The 15,891-nt window shown below is 40.9% G+C and overlaps 1 protein-coding gene across 2 annotated transcripts in view; it reads right to left on the bottom strand.

Moving 5' to 3' along the window:
• Window positions 1–15,891, bottom strand: part of ALK (ALK receptor tyrosine kinase) — a 745,837-nt gene that overhangs the window by 498,438 nt on the left and 231,508 nt on the right. The gene's annotated exons all lie outside the window — the stretch shown is intronic.

Genomic DNA, 15,891 nt, shown 5'->3' with positions numbered 1-15,891 from the left:
CCTCCACAAACTAGCGGATGCAAACAGATTATGTCATTTGCCTGCTGACTGCTAGAGGCTAATGTGCAAAAAATACAATATAATGCAATGTAACAAGGGATATTGGTGTATAATGAGTTATCTAGTTGACGTGCCTCCACCCACTCCCTACCCTTCCTCCCAGGGTGGGTGGGCCTTGATCAGATGACAGACCCCTTCCTCTCCCCCTCCCCACCTTTCCCCCAAGGGTGGGTGGGCCTCAACCAGATGATCAGATAAATATATCCAAGGATTGCCCTCAAAATCTGGATAAAATCTTTCAAACGTTAGTAAGTGCTTAGAATAGCAAACAGTGATGACCAATTAGCTGGAACCATATGTAATAGAAAGACAATTGGAATTGTGCATTATTGAACTATTTTTCCTCTTCAGGACAGCTTTTTAAAATTAGACTTTATAAAAGGAGGATGTGCACATAGGAGTCTCTGTTTTAAAAAATTAAGTGTTCAAAGCAAACCACTTCCAAAACATGAACTTGTGAGCAACTTAGCAAAAGGCTCTGTCTTTTTATCTGCAGGTGGAAGATTATATGTTTATTTATTTTATTTATTTATATTTCAAACTTATAGGCTGCCTCTTCCCCAGGGGGCTCGAGGCGGCTTCCAACATGGCTGTTCTCTGACAGCAACTCCAACAACATAACTTAACACATTTAAAATCCAGCAGCAATCATATACAATTTAAACAGTAAAACAGTAGACTAATAAAACGGTAAAAACGGGCGCCCGATCCCAAGGCTAAAAAGGGAGAAGTAGTAATAGAAAAGGAAAAGGAGGGAGCAGGCGGGCCCAGATGGAATCAACAGTGGGCCCGACCGAAATAACAGGGGATGGAGAATGGCAGCCTCAGTTTTGATTCCGATGTTTCAGTGGGGGGCAGTAAAACCCCCCACTGAAACATCATTTCTCTTAAATGGCCTGGAAACATTCTTCACAAGGTACTAATTATCTTCTTACAACGAGTACTGTTTATGTGGGGGCCTTTAAAAACCAGTGTCCTCCATTTATAGTTTGAACAGTACATTCTGTTCTGTCACTTCAAGATTCAAGAATACCCAATTCCACTGTATATACAGACTGCCTCATTTTTCATGTGCATTTTACGAAACAGTTTTTAAATAGTAACTCCAGCCTCATTTAACAAACAATTTATTACGCAAGCCAAAAAGGAAAGCAATTCATTTTGAAGGAAGCCATAATTTATGAATAAAAAATGAGTTAATTCATTGCATTTGATGAGCTCACTCCTTTTGATCACCAGAGTTTGATAGAATAATCAGAAAAATCCATTCTTTAGTTTAGCGGTTAATACCTTGCAGAGAACAAGTGAATGTAAAAAGTAGTAGACAGGGGTGGGCGTTTACACTGGCCGCTTCCGCACGGAGGCAGAAGGGCTTGGGTTGGCGTACTCCACGCTGACCCGACGCCGCTGGGACCATCCACATGGACGGTCCCAGAACCGGCTGGGACGACGGCGCCACGGAGCCGTCGCCCAGCCGACCCGGCTTGTCCCTGGCCCTCCGGCATGTCGCCAAGGCCTGGAGACACGCCCCCCAGCCCTGCGCACCTGCTTGAGCATTGCAGGGCAGGAAGGCGTGTCCCCAGGCCTCGGCGACGCGCCGGAGAGCTGGGGACCAGGTAAGTGAAGGTTGGGAGTGGGAGGGGGAGGGCACATTGGAGCCGCTGCCGTTCGCACGGCAGCGGCTCCAAGGCGGCATTTCCCAACAACCTCGCTCCCCGAGCGAGGTTGGGAAATGCCGGCTTTGCACCGGTCGGGTGGCGCGAGGGCGCCATAAAATGCCCGTGCGAAAGCAGCCACTGTGTTTTTTTAAAAAAATAAGCCAATGTTTGGGGAGTTCTGTTTTCTTGTGAAATTCAATATCAAAATGAAATAAGATTATTTAGTTCTCAACCATAAAAGTTTCATAGAGAAAATTCCACATGCTATAGCATATTGCGTTTGTAAAGAGTTGCCAAACTGCAGCCAACATATGGCAACCCCACAGGGTTTCAAGGCAAGTGATTAAGCAGAAATGGTTTGCGATTGCCTTCCTCTGCAGTCTCTTGGTGGTCTCCCATCTAAGTATCAACCCTGTTTAGCTTTCAGAATCTGACAAGATTTGGCTATTTTATATTATACCACATCTTGTCCCATAGCATATAACATACCGGATAAAGGAACTTAATTCAGAAGGAAAACGGATATAGCAGACCTTGGCCAGAATGGCTCTTTTTAATGCTATAGAGCAGGGCCTTTAACACCCAAAGAGCCTTTTGGACCCGTTTTCCGTGGAAAAGAAATCACTTGGATCCGCAAATACTTTTTTGACATTTAAAATGAAGATAACACTGTATATATTGTTTTTTTACCTTTATGCTTTGTATAAACAATTATAGTGTGTTGCTTATGAAATCTATGAAGTGCTACAGAAAAAATTATATTTTATTTATGAAAAAGAACATATTTTGAACTGTTAAAAAATAATAACTGCCATAGAGGGTGGACTTGACAGCCATATTCCACACTGAACATGGCCCTTGCTCTGGTCCCAAAAACCACAGCTTCTGAAAATCTACCCCCGAAGGTCCTGGGATTTGCACGCCGGGAGTTGGCAACCCACGACAACCATGGCTGAGGATGATCCTGGTCTTCCTCCCTTCCACTATCTACAAGCTTACCCTCCGCTGGCTTACTCTGAAGTAAACCTTCCAAGATCCATGTGCAAGGCTTTTCCCATGTGCTTCTGCCCTCCTTGGCAATGCAGAAGCAAACAATTCCCACCCACCCCCACCTCCTCATCAAACAGCCCCGATGAGGGCAACCTTGCAGGGCTGCAGGTAATAACTCCTTTAAAACCTGACATTGTCTTTCTCACCTGGATTCAGCCAGACTGCCATCTGCCAGGAAAGCCCTTGGAGCTCAGCGGGGCTGCTGGGGGGCCTGCAACCCAAGATGGCACTGCTAGGGTCCCCCATGTGGTCCCACCCCCCAAGAAGGACCCTGGGGAGGGGGGAATGAGGCCACCCAAAGCAGGGTCAACCCCTGACCCCCCCATTCAAGGGGGGCAGACTGACATTAGGATTGTGCTGAAAATCTGCGCTCCTGCAACTCCCTCCCATTTCCTGCCCTTCTCCGCTCACCTGTTCAAGAAGACCTACCAGCAGTACTCCGTCCCCGCCCCGTCCTCACCGTCATCAGCCAACCAGGCAACTGTGACAGGGAAGCCGGAAGTGGCTTGGGATAGCCGTCTCGGGCTGTGCCTCTCTAGGAACAGGGACTCTTTCCCATTAACCCTTAGGGCAAATCTCGGAAGGAGGCTGAGAGGTCCGAAGCCACACAGAGCTGCAGTACAAGGATGAAAGAGCCGCATGCAGCTCCAGAACCGCAGGATGCAGACCCTTGCTATAGAGGCATCAAAAAAGTCAACAGCAAAGCCTTCATGCTATATCTTCCTGCAGGATACTGTAACCATGGTGGCCCTCATTAAATAAAAGAAATATTGGTAATTCACACATCATTATACTTCATTCTGAACTGGGTCATAGGCAGATTCTGCATGGGCCAAAAACAGTGACTGTTTTAAACCATTTTACACCGTTTTCACACTGCTGTTTTTGGCCCATGTGGAATCTGCCACAGTGTGGAATAATGATGCCAGATTTCAGAAAAAAATGTGAATTATAAAATTAATAAACCCTGGGGGCTAGAAAATCCCAAATATCATAGAAGAAATGTCTGTTTCTTTGCTAAAAGTGTACCACTGAGATCTCAGGACACTATATGAAGAGATCTCCATAACCCCACCTTCAGAGGAGAGGTAGGTGGCAATCAGAGACATGGGTTTTTCCAGTGTTGGCTCCTCACTTTCTGAATGCTCTTCCTTGGGATATACTCTTGGCCCCTACCATACTTTCCTTTTAGGCACTAGGCTAAAACATTCCTTTTTAGCCAGACTTTTAACTAAGGGATTTTATCTCAATCATTTTATGGTCTGCTTCTGGTGTAAAGATCATTTTATGTACATAATTTTAGGCTGTTAAATGTATATTTTGTATTATGATATCCTATCTGCTTTCTTGGTCTTGGCTGTTTTTGTTGGCTTGTTTTTATGACGTTGGCTTCGTTTTTAATGTATTTGCTTTATGGTTCTAATTGTAACACAACCGAAACAAGTTGCTGGATAGGCAGCATTTATTTATTTCTAGATAAATTAATCTTGGTGGACATTTTGAAGCTTGCTAGGCAGCCATCAACCAATATACTAAGAATTTCAAACTTCAGCTAGTGTCAACACAGGAGGAGACATACTAACGAATGTAAAAGATAAGGGGTAGGAAAGGTAAGACTGGAGGAGGGATGAGAAAAACTGTAGAAAAGGAAAGCCAGAATTAGTTGCTTTCCCGTGTTTGCTTGTTTTGACAGGCTGTGCTGCCCTTCCTTTCCTTTTTAAGTTATGGTCAGTAGCTAAAGAATTCAGTATAACTATGATTATGGCTGATTGTAGGGCTAAGTAAATAATGTTTTGAAAGGTTACTGTTGAGGTTCTTCAAATCACCCTTACACTGGTCCTATTCTGTTAATCAATGAAGAATTTTGCTGTGCTTAAGATCCATTACTCATTATTACTGTGTACCAATTGTGTTCAAAAAGTGTGTTTGTGTGGAGAACCATGTACCATACAAGCACCTCTTTGGGTCAGTAGAGATTGGGGCCACTGTCTTAGCTTGTTGAGTGCCAGCTGCCTTGCCACCTTGACTCACCCACCTGCAACGGGCTTGTTGTACTGCTGGCTCTCTTGCTCCTGCCCCAGCTCAACCATCCAGAACTCACTCAAAAGTTTAAAATTGCACCCGGATGTGGTGTTCAAATGGATTCTAAGGAATGTATCACGAGGTAGCATGGCAGTGAGTGGCTGCTTGTTCTGAACTTTCTGATTGCCCGTGAGGGTTCATTCAGTATGTGTGTAGTCTAACACTGGATCGCTGATATGCAATTCTTTAAAAAAGGAATCATTGCACACCCTACGCAAAATGGCAATGGAAAACTGCAAAACAGCACAGGCATTTCAGACAGCCTAAAAACTGAAATCAAGCCATTTCAGAGAAAAAGATCAGGGAAAACAGGCTTCAGAAAGAGCAGGAAAGAAATTGTCGGAAAACTGGCACAGCAAAGGATTGCTAATATAGATGTGGAAAGTAGGAAAAACCAATAACAAAGGGACATGAGACTGAAATATGAAGGCTGTCTAGAAGAAACCATTGTTATGCAGGGAGAAAAATGATTTCATGAGCTTGAAACTGTTTCATATGAATTTTTATTACTAATAATAGCAAACCTGATGGTCCTGTGCACATTAATTTGGAACAGCGTTACCAAAACTTACAGAGTGCTATGTATTTGGAAGAGCTTCCCACCATACTGATGTTCTGACTCCAACTCCGTTTCAGCCCACTTCCAACTGCCTCCCTCAGCTAACAGGTCGCAACATCTTAGCCCGCCCCTCTTATTGCCCTGTGCACTGGCTGTGTATTCGACCATCTGCCAGCCCCCTCCCAGGATTTGATCACTGGGGTGTCATGCCAGATGTCTCTTGTTATTAACTATTTATTGAAGGTTACTACTGCTATAGTTTTAAGGTTTTGTATTATTTTTATTTTTAACTGGGATTATTCAATTTGTTTTTACTGTGGTTGCTGTTGTTCTGTTGTTCACCGCCCTGAGCCCTACAGGGGCAGGGTGGTTTATCAAATTGAATTAATAATAATAATAATAATAATAATAATAATAATAATAATAATAATAATAATAATAATAATAATAATAATAATAATAATAATAATAATAAAATAGTATTTAAATTGACTGATCAGAGCAGAACTACAAACTTGAGCACCAGGCTCGTTCCCTGCAATGGATTCCACTGTTATTTCATCCCTTGATAGTCTCAGCGATATCTGGGAATCTGATGGATAAAATCTAGCTTTGGCCATCTGCCTATATAAACCCTAATTAGTTCTTTATAAAACAAGACTAGCCAATGCAGTTTCTAAATCATAATTTTCATAATTACATCCTTCAAATCTCATGAAAATGGCTCAGTGATTCAGCATACTGCACCCATCTTGTAGCATTAAAGAGAGACATAATATACAAAGACATCAGTGCAGTTGTCTTGATTATACTAAAGCACAGTTTCTTGTTGTTATACCGCAGGCCCTTGTTGGTCACTTTAACTGCATTAAAGCTAACGTGATCATTTTCTACTTTGGAAAAAAAAATTAAAACTCCAGAATTGAATATTGGGATGACTTTCTTCTAATTTTCTTAAATTAGAAAGCTGCTGAACTGGTGATGTCAACCATTAGTACATTATCAATTCCCCTGAGGATGCTTTCGCCACAATCAGAGTTTTCATAATGCTTTGGAGATACAGTGCTTTCCAGACACACTCCTAATCCATCCTTATGTATAGATATTAAGGACTGTGTAGTATCTATCTATATTTTATATAGACTTTAAAAAAAGTAATTCTCCCACAGTGACTCCTATTATGGCATCACTATGTCTGACAGTAAAATATTGGCCCCTGTGCCAGTCATAAAAACAGTAGAATTAGGGTCCCAGAGCCAAGAGTGGGTCCTCTGCAAATATGCAGAAAGCTTCAACATGTACATTAATCAAAATCAAAACATCCAAAAGACCCTAAAGAGGACTGAATACTGTGCAGGGGGCATGGAAATAGCTTTAATGTTATATTGTTGTTTTTATTCTTAACTAGTCAAGTCTGCCCTGACAGCCAGACTGGCACAAAGGCTTCTTGATTCCCCCAAGTGGCTGCCCCACAGGAATCTCTACACAGGGTAGAATAGCTAGACTAGGTCTCTCTATTCTACATAAGAAATAATGGGACTGGCTAGTTCCTATGGGTAGACCTGCTCTATGTGATGTAGGAACTCCAGAGGCCAGATTTACTCTCATAGGAACTAACAGCACTTTAAATTTTAAAGGGGCATGAGGCCAACAAATGGTTGTGTGGTACCACAAAATAAACCAGGATGGAACCCTGAACCAGTAAAGGCATCACTAGAAAAGTCAGGGCAATGCAACAGACTCTCTATCAAAAACCTGGGTCAGACTGTATATCCAATCCAAAGCAGAAGTGATCTCTGACTTGCCCTCTAACTCAGATTTCTTATCACTGCTGTTGCCAGGGCATACAGCAGAAGTAGTAGAGGCAGCCAACACATAGAAGAGAATTTTACTGCATCCTGCTTTCTCTTCTCGGGGCACCTTAGAAACTTTTCTTGCCATTGCCTAATATTGTCCCCTAGGTAATGTAGTCCCCATGGGGTATAAAATCTAAGGCCACACATCTTGGTCACTACACTTCTTGCATGCTCCAGAAGTGCATTAGATGCTGCCAAAACTGTGGAGGATTTTCTGCTTCTACTTCATCTGTGTCAGTATTTGTTCTATGTTCTCCCCAAGAAATCAGTGAAAAGCATTAATGTTTTTAGGAAAAAGTGGCCATGTGATCATGCTGTGCCACAAAGATATAGAGTTGCTCTGGCTCCTCACCAGATTTTTTCCCCCTAAATTACAATTTATTTAAGCATTGTGAGTCATCTTGTACATCCACACAGGCAGAAAAGCAGGGTACAAATGAACTATTACTATTACATGTGTACATAATTGCATGCTACACTTCTTTCATTTTGTTCTAAGTTGAAAAGTTCAGAAGAGAGTCTATTAGGAGACTATAAAGAAGCAAGATTATCAGGCAAAGACATTAAAACAGAAAGCAGTTCTGAACTCCAAAAAATAAATGTCTCTTGCACTGTGATCCCACAATGAAGACCAAAGATGTTAATCTATGAGGATATAATTTTGCTCTTATGGATAAAACTCATTATAGAGGACAAAAGCTGTATCAACAAAGCCTAAGTGTGATACTAATGAGGTTGATGCCTTTGATTTGGCAAGCTTAAAAGAGAATCTTTTCTGTATTATGTGTGCCAACATCTCTGCTGTGTACTCAGTGGAGCACCTAGTGGCATTTTGTAGATCCATTATATAAGCAGTATCTTTACCTTTCTCTCCAGACATTAGGCTATGCTGAAACTTAAAACAAAAATCTGGCAAAATGTAGACTTAGAGGGGTTGTTAATTCTGAACACCATAAGACATAGCAAGTCCCTTCTGCTTATGAAGATTTTGGAAAGCATTTAATTCAGCTTTGTCTATGAATACTAGCACACTGCTGCTACAGCTCTGAGCATTTCAATGGTCCTTTCCTGCCCCAGGATGGTGACCATTGAATTTCCTTTGAAAAAAATATTGATCTTGTATTTATTTGTTTGAAACATTCTTATTCCACCTTTCCCACATTTGAAGTAGTGCCAACAATTTTTTAAAAGGGACCATAAAACCACCAGTCAATAAATGGTGACTTTATAAACACATGGATTTTATAAATACATGTTCACAAAGATTCAGTAAACCTAAAAAGATTAAGTATACAATTTCTACCTACAATGATGGCTATGCTACATATACATTAAACAATTACTATAAAATGTAAGGCAGGCAGAAACTTTTTATCTTTCTTAGAAGCTAAATTTCGCAATCAAATATAACTAAGGATTTTTTGGGGGGAGGTGGACCTCAAACATTTGGGGGGGGGGGTGGATATGAGGGAGCTGAAAAATATTGGTATTCCCAGTTATCTTAGTTCCAAATACCAGTATTCAGATAAGATTCCCCCCCTAGAATTCCAATTATATTTGGCTCTATTATTCCCTATAAAAGAATCTTTCTAGAGGGCTGGCGGTGGTGGTGGTTGGCTTTTGTTTTGTTTTGTTTTTTGAGCACATTGTACCAAAATTGCAAAGCTGCTGGTGCGTGTTCATTAAACAATCCCTAAATTTCAAGTGAATTGGATCAAGAGATCCAATTTTGTGGGGCCCTGAACAAGCCATTCTCCATTTTTTTATGGAGGGGGAAAAATAGTCAAAGGAAAAAAAATAGTCAGGGCAAAAAAATAGTCAAAGACACAAGAGTAAGCAAAACACCCATTAACCAAAAGCCCATCAAAACAGACACAACCAATAAGCCCAAATTAGCAATTAAAGACCAGGAAATCCCAGCAGAACCTCAGGAGAATGTGGCAATCCTAACACTTCAAGAACCCAACCCAATGTAAAACCAGATAATCTTCCAAGCAAACTAAACAGGAATCTTGAAGTAAAGGTGAAATCACAGAACACAAGCCAATGTACAGCCAAAGAATCAAAGGCAATGTCAAACCTGAGAATCTGAACACCAACAATTCCCACAAAGATCACTATGTTGCAAGATCAACAAAACCAACTTCAAAGGATAGAATCAAAGCCAAACAAACAAGGCAAGCCAATACTAGGTCCCAGGAAGACAAAGAAACTTAGAAAAAATCCAGAGGGTGGAAGATATCAATGAATCAAGAAAGAATAGTCTTGTGAGCCTTCAAATACTGACTCCCAATATTCCCAGTTATTCTTGAATATTTATGGGATTTTTCTTGGTATCCCAGAAAATCCCAGATAGCATCTGGACACTTAAAAATATCCAGAAAATACTGATAACATATGTATTGTTGAAGGTTTCATGATCAGAATCAACTGGCTGTTGTGGGTTTTCCCAGCTGTGTGGCTATAATATGGTAGTTTTTGCTCCTAAAGTTTCACCTGCATCTATGGCTGACATCTTGAGAGGCATGCCATGGTAAGATGTTTCTCTCCATGGCACAGTGACACTCCTCTGAAGATGCCAGCCACAGATGTGGGCGAAACTTTAGGAACAAAAACTACCAGATTACAGGCACACAACTCAAAAAACCTACAACAGCCAACTGATAAGGTATGTTTGGAAATGTGTTCACACTGGATATATTTTAATGGACATCCCTGCAGGTTTTACATTGTCTCCAGAAGCTCAGAAATGAAATAGGTTTCTGTGCTTTCTGTAGAAAATTATTCTAGAGGGTGGGAAGTATCAATGAATAGATAAAGTTCTACCATCCATTGAAGAAGGGCAATGCCCTCAACACTTGCTGACCAAATAGCAAGTGGCACCTGGAATCAGAAACAGAAATCAGAATCAGCATGAGAGCTCTAGTTCATAAAGAGGTTTTAAGAATTAAAACCAAAAGCTTTAATTGAGCTCATAAGCAAACTAGTGACCAGTCTAGCTGATGCAAGAAACGCTAAACACAATTATGCTGAATAGCAATAGATAAAAGCTGCATTCTGCACTAGTTGAAGCTCCTGAGTCTCAAAACATTCAAGGTCAGCTTTTGACATACTACATTATTGTAATCAAGCCGCAGAGTTCCCTCCTATGGTTCAGAAAGGACACAGCTGTCTAGAACAAAACTGAACCTCCATGTGGAATATTAGTAAACACAACTAGCTGTTAGTAAACACAACTAGCTTTCCTTAGGTTCTTCACATGGGCATTTAGGATAACAGCTGGCTTGTTCATCACAGGTTCACTTTTAGAATGCTAGTATTCCATTCCAAACCCACCTCCATCCTGCCTGGGCTTGGTCTCAGCTCATTCACTCTCAGGCCAATTCATTCATTTCAGAGTATACCGGTTGGGACAGGGGCCCCTGCCCTGCATCAGACATATTAGACCTGAGCTGAGGTTTTTCCTTAGTTCATTCACATGTATTGCTTGATTCAGATCAGGACTGCAGCACACATGGAGAAAGGTATCCTGTGCCATTTTTAGCCTGGTGTCCTGTGCCATTTTCCCAACCTGAACCGGTATTAAGGAGCACCTCTGGGGGAAAGCCATGTGGTTCTAGAAAGTGTTTCCTGTCAGGACAAATATTGAACCCCAGAGACTGTTGTATGTTGGGGAAATGGTATGTGTATGTGTGTGTGGAGGGGGGAGCCATTTCTTCACATGTGACATGGCCACAAACTAAGATCTCAGCAGCTCTATGAAGATATTAATAAACTCCTGAGCGAGTACTAAGCCTTGTAGAATTCCAGCTGGCAAATCCCATTTGGTGTTTCAGCATCTCCAATTATAGCTCTCTGAGAATTTTCAGAGCAATAGTTTTCATTCCAAGAACTAACTATTTGATTGTCATAATTCAAGAAATATGCTGATCCACAAAGAAAGTATTGAGGTCTGAGATGCAACCACTGTTAAGACTTGCTGACGAAGAGCCTAAATAGTAGTGCCATTCAAATCAGAGCTATACCCATATAAGGCCCCTTCCGCACATGCAGAATAATTCACTTTCAATCCACTTTCACAATTGTTTGGAAGTGGATTTTGCTATTTCACACAGTAAAATCCAGTTGCAAAGTGAAAGTGGATTGAAAGGGCATTATTCTCCATGTGCAGAAGCAGCCTAAGTCTTTTAACTTCAACGGATTTAGAAGGATATAACTCTAATTAGGATGACACTGCAAACAAACTCCAGCCCATCAAAGAAGAGTCACACACAGAAACAGACTCCAATATGTGGATGATGTATAACAAATGGAATGCATGGGCACCCAAAACATGCCACCCATTGTCTATTTTGCTGTCTTACATATTTTAGTCTCAAAACTGCTAACTTCTATGGATCGATGGCTTAGTCATACTAGGGCACATTTTATTTGCAGGTCAAATTCTTGGCATCTCCAGTAAAACAATCTCAAATAGCAAGTGTCAACTGAAATCCTGAAAAGCTGCTCTCAGCCAATAGACAAAAACAAGGTATCTGAAAATAGCTAAATAGCTGGGTTTGATTTGGTAAAAAGGTAGCTTCATAGGTTCCAGTTAATCATTAATATATAAGCCCTATTGACAAGGTAGAGTCAACGCAATTCATGTACAGTGCACACTTGATTGTTCCTTATACATGTGGTGAGTAATTCACAATGTATGCACAGCTGAACATATGATCAAATCCCTGCATTTATCCAGGTACTGGTCCCCAGTTTCATTGGAAAAGTGAATTCCCATTGACACTTTCTGACCACCAGGTAAATATACATTGATTCAGCTAATATGTGGGAACAGGGCCACAGTGAAGATCACACTGAACAAATTCCTAAAGATGGGCCTACAGCTAGGCTTTGGCAGCACCCATGTTCTTTGCTTTGAATACAGTCAATGCTACTTTTCTGACATGAGGTTTCTACCTTCTATGTACACCTCTTACAAGCAATCTGGGCATTTCTAATTATATTCATGTTAGGAAGGGTAATGTTTCTTTGTTACTAGTTTCTTGTGACTTCATGCCATGATTTATCCTCTCTGGTCCTGTTAATATATAATATTTTTCTGTATTATCACTTTATTATCCTGTACTGTCTTCCTCATTCTTCTCTGTCACAAGGATCATAAATTAAAGTCAGTTAGCATTTACAGTCCAATAACTCATGGTTTTTGAATGCTATTATTCTCACTGCCAGTGCTGTAATGCATTCCCTCCCATGACCTTTGCATCTCAGTACTTCTACAAGAAACAGGAAGGTTTCCTCCAACTAACAAACTATGCAGGCCCTTACAATTTATTTCAAACCTTTCTCGAGTGAGGAAAAATCAAGCCCTCACATTCCTCTTACAAAATTATCATAGTATGTTTGCCCCGGGAGAAAAAGGCAATTATTTTTGGAGAAAGCGTTTCAGGTAACTTTTTAGTACACAAAATGGTTTTAAAGTTTCTGTTATTCATCACACCAACCTTTTTCAAAAATGATCACACTATTCAGCCCCATGCTCCAGATGATGGATCCCCCTTGTGGAATCTAGGTATACCAACATCTTTCCTAGTGCCCACCAAGAGTTTTAAAAAGTGGGTATGGCATTTGCCCAGCAGGGCTTCTGATAAACTGTGTGTATGCAAGAAAATATCTTTAAACAATATGTTCATTTCAGAAGTCACTTTACTAAACAGAGTATATTCCTGAAATGTTGAAGAATTACTATTAGAATTATACATGAATTCACTTCCTGACATTTTATGTTTGGCTCTGTTTTGTGGGTCAGAATTCAAAAGGTGCTTACGAGTTAAATATGTTTATTCTTAACTCTCAGTGATGTATTATTGTACCATCTAGAATAAACATACCTGCTCTCAGTAACTATTTGTTACTGTACCAGAGCAGGTATACAGAGTGAACATCTTCTGTTATTGAATAAGCAGGGGCAATTGTAGCCAAGAGTGCTCTCTATCAGTTACCTGAGATATGCTAGGTGTTTCCCTTTGCTGAAAGCACAATTTTTGCAACAGAGGTGGATTCCGCACAGCACAAATATGATGTCTTGAGGATGTTACAACTAGCATTTTGGGGAAGAACTTTGCACAAGTCTCTTCTCCAAAATGACGTAAGCCTGTTATATTCCCTTCAACCCAGGTTTTTCAAAAATTGTTAAACTAGTGATCTTTTTGCAAAATCACGGGTTGAAGGCACTCCCCCGTGAACATGACAGGCAGGAGATGCTTTATTTTTCCACGCACCAGCAGATCCCCCCTCACTTCTACTCTTTTACTTTTGTTTTTGCCACTGTCTGCCATGTCAGGAAGATTTGCCCACCTGCCTTTTTACAAGTCCCCCAAGGGCGTTTTCTTCCATGGCAGTGAGTATGACCACCATTTCACTCACAGATCTACAATATTGCCTGACCGGTGTAAAAAAGTCCCTTTTTCTCCTTTTTAATTTTTTAAATTAAAAATGTGTTGAACATGCAAAGCTACGCAGGTGCATCCAGTTGGATTGTAAGTAAATAGGTGGGGCTGCAAGGATTCATTTCTGTATGCCTTTGCAGCTACGCATGTGTTGTACAAAAAAATTTAAAAGAGAAGCATTTTTGTGAGAAAGTGTGAAAACAACCTGACTTGTTTTCATGAGCATAAACAGAATGCATACAAGTGGAAAAGGGGGACATGGGTTCATTTATAACTATCGCAACTCGTAAATATGCTGTGCAGAATCCACCAGAATTACAGAATGCCACGACATGTCACTACAGATAGGAATATATATCGACTTAGTTCTGTGGAACCTTCACTGACTGCTGGTTAGCATTTAGGAAAAAGTAAAGGTTCCTTTCCCCTTGGGGAAAGGGTAGATAGGGGGAGGGGAAGGGGCCCGTCATCTGGTCATGACCCACCCACCATTGGAGGGGGGAATGTTAGGGGGAAGAGGGAAGGTGGAGCATTATTCCCCTGTGTAAGCCCACATATTTAAACTTCTTCAAGGGTACTTTCCTGAGTGTCTTTAGTACAAAGACCATAGCTTTCTCAAAGGTTGCTCCCCTTGGTCTCCCTCCCACAGATTCTGAAGGTTCTGCAAATAATCTTTGGCTAAATAGAGGCTAATCTGCTGGTGGTCCCAGCCCCTCTATGATCCGGCTGGTCTCTACCCGGGCCAGGGCCTTTAGTGCCCTGACCCCTACCTGGTGGAACAATCTCCCCCTGACCATCAGAGCCCTGCAGGACCTAGAACAGTTCCGCAGGGCCTACAAGACGGAGTTGTTCTGCTGGGCTTTTGGTGAGGCCGGCCAGTGAGGTGCCATCCCTACCCACTTTTCTACCTAGAATTATATTCGGACTTGACTGCCGTATGACTGAGCAACTGATATTGCTGATACTGTTGATTAGATCTGCGCTGTTGGAGATATTGTATGTTTTAAATTGTTTTAACTGAAATGCAATTTATTTCTTTTATTGGGGTATATGGATGTGCTTGTTTGTTTTGGATGTGTTTGTATATGGATGTGTTTATTTAATTTGTATACCGCCCAGAGCCCTTAGGGGATAGGGCGGTACATTAAATCTAATAAATAAATAAAATAAATAAACCAGAGTCGGAATGGCCTTTGGTTCTCAGTTTGCTGCAGTTCAGTTTTTTACTCTTTAAATGAATTATTGTAATTGAGTATATTTTGTTTTATTGCCTATTGAAATAGTTTTAGTGTTGCTGTAAGCCACTTTGATGAATGGGAAAAGACAGCTAGCTCAGTCAAATACTGAGATTCTCCCCTCCCCCATTTATAACCAATTGTTCTGCCATCAAGGACCTCAAACTGGCATGCATTTCATTCCCACCAGGCACAGGTCAAACCCAGGCTGGTGATCATGTGCATTCCAACCATCCCCTACACCTTCTCAAAAGCTTCCATGAAGCATCAATTAAGAACATTGTTCCAAAAGCCTTCATAACGTTCAGCATTTGAATGGCATAATTTAATTATTCCTCCATCCAGTGGCTCTCACGCTGCATCTGACTACACCTGTATATTTAAATATTATTTTTCTTCTAGAAATCTCAGAATGCCTACAAAGGTTCTATTCCTGCTGCTGTTCTTTGACTTACTAGTAATGTATATGGCCTGGATGATTTCTCTTTGAGATTCGACAGCCGGTTGACATATGCAACCTGAGTAAAGTTGACAAGGATGAGCTAAACACAGCAAACTCTATGCAGGTGGCTACACTCTCTCATTATTTACCTCTTACTCACAATGATCCATGAATGAAGTTGAAATGGGGAGGCAGCTAATTGGAATTGCATTTGCAGGAAACAAACAGTGGGAGCTAAAATTACTGTGCCTAATTATTTCAGATCGAAACAGACCACACACAATATCTCCGTGCCAAACAGCTGTAATTAAAATGATTTAAAATAGAATAGAGAAATGCTGGCTGAAAGCAAAATTGTCAAGAGGTCTTTTGTAGGAATGAAAGAAAACTGTCAGCTGTGAATCATAAGACTGCAATTCCACTGGAGGAGGCCTGCCAAGGTTCATCTCACTAGAGAGAAATTATTAATGGCTATAATTAATTTGCTTGTTTGACTCCAC

The sequence above is a fragment of the Sphaerodactylus townsendi genome, linkage group LG01 (genome assembly GCF_021028975.2).
Source record: "Sphaerodactylus townsendi isolate TG3544 linkage group LG01, MPM_Stown_v2.3, whole genome shotgun sequence".
Taxonomy (NCBI): Eukaryota; Metazoa; Chordata; class Lepidosauria; order Squamata; family Sphaerodactylidae; genus Sphaerodactylus; species Sphaerodactylus townsendi.
This window is presented reverse-complemented; position numbering and strand designations above follow the sequence as displayed.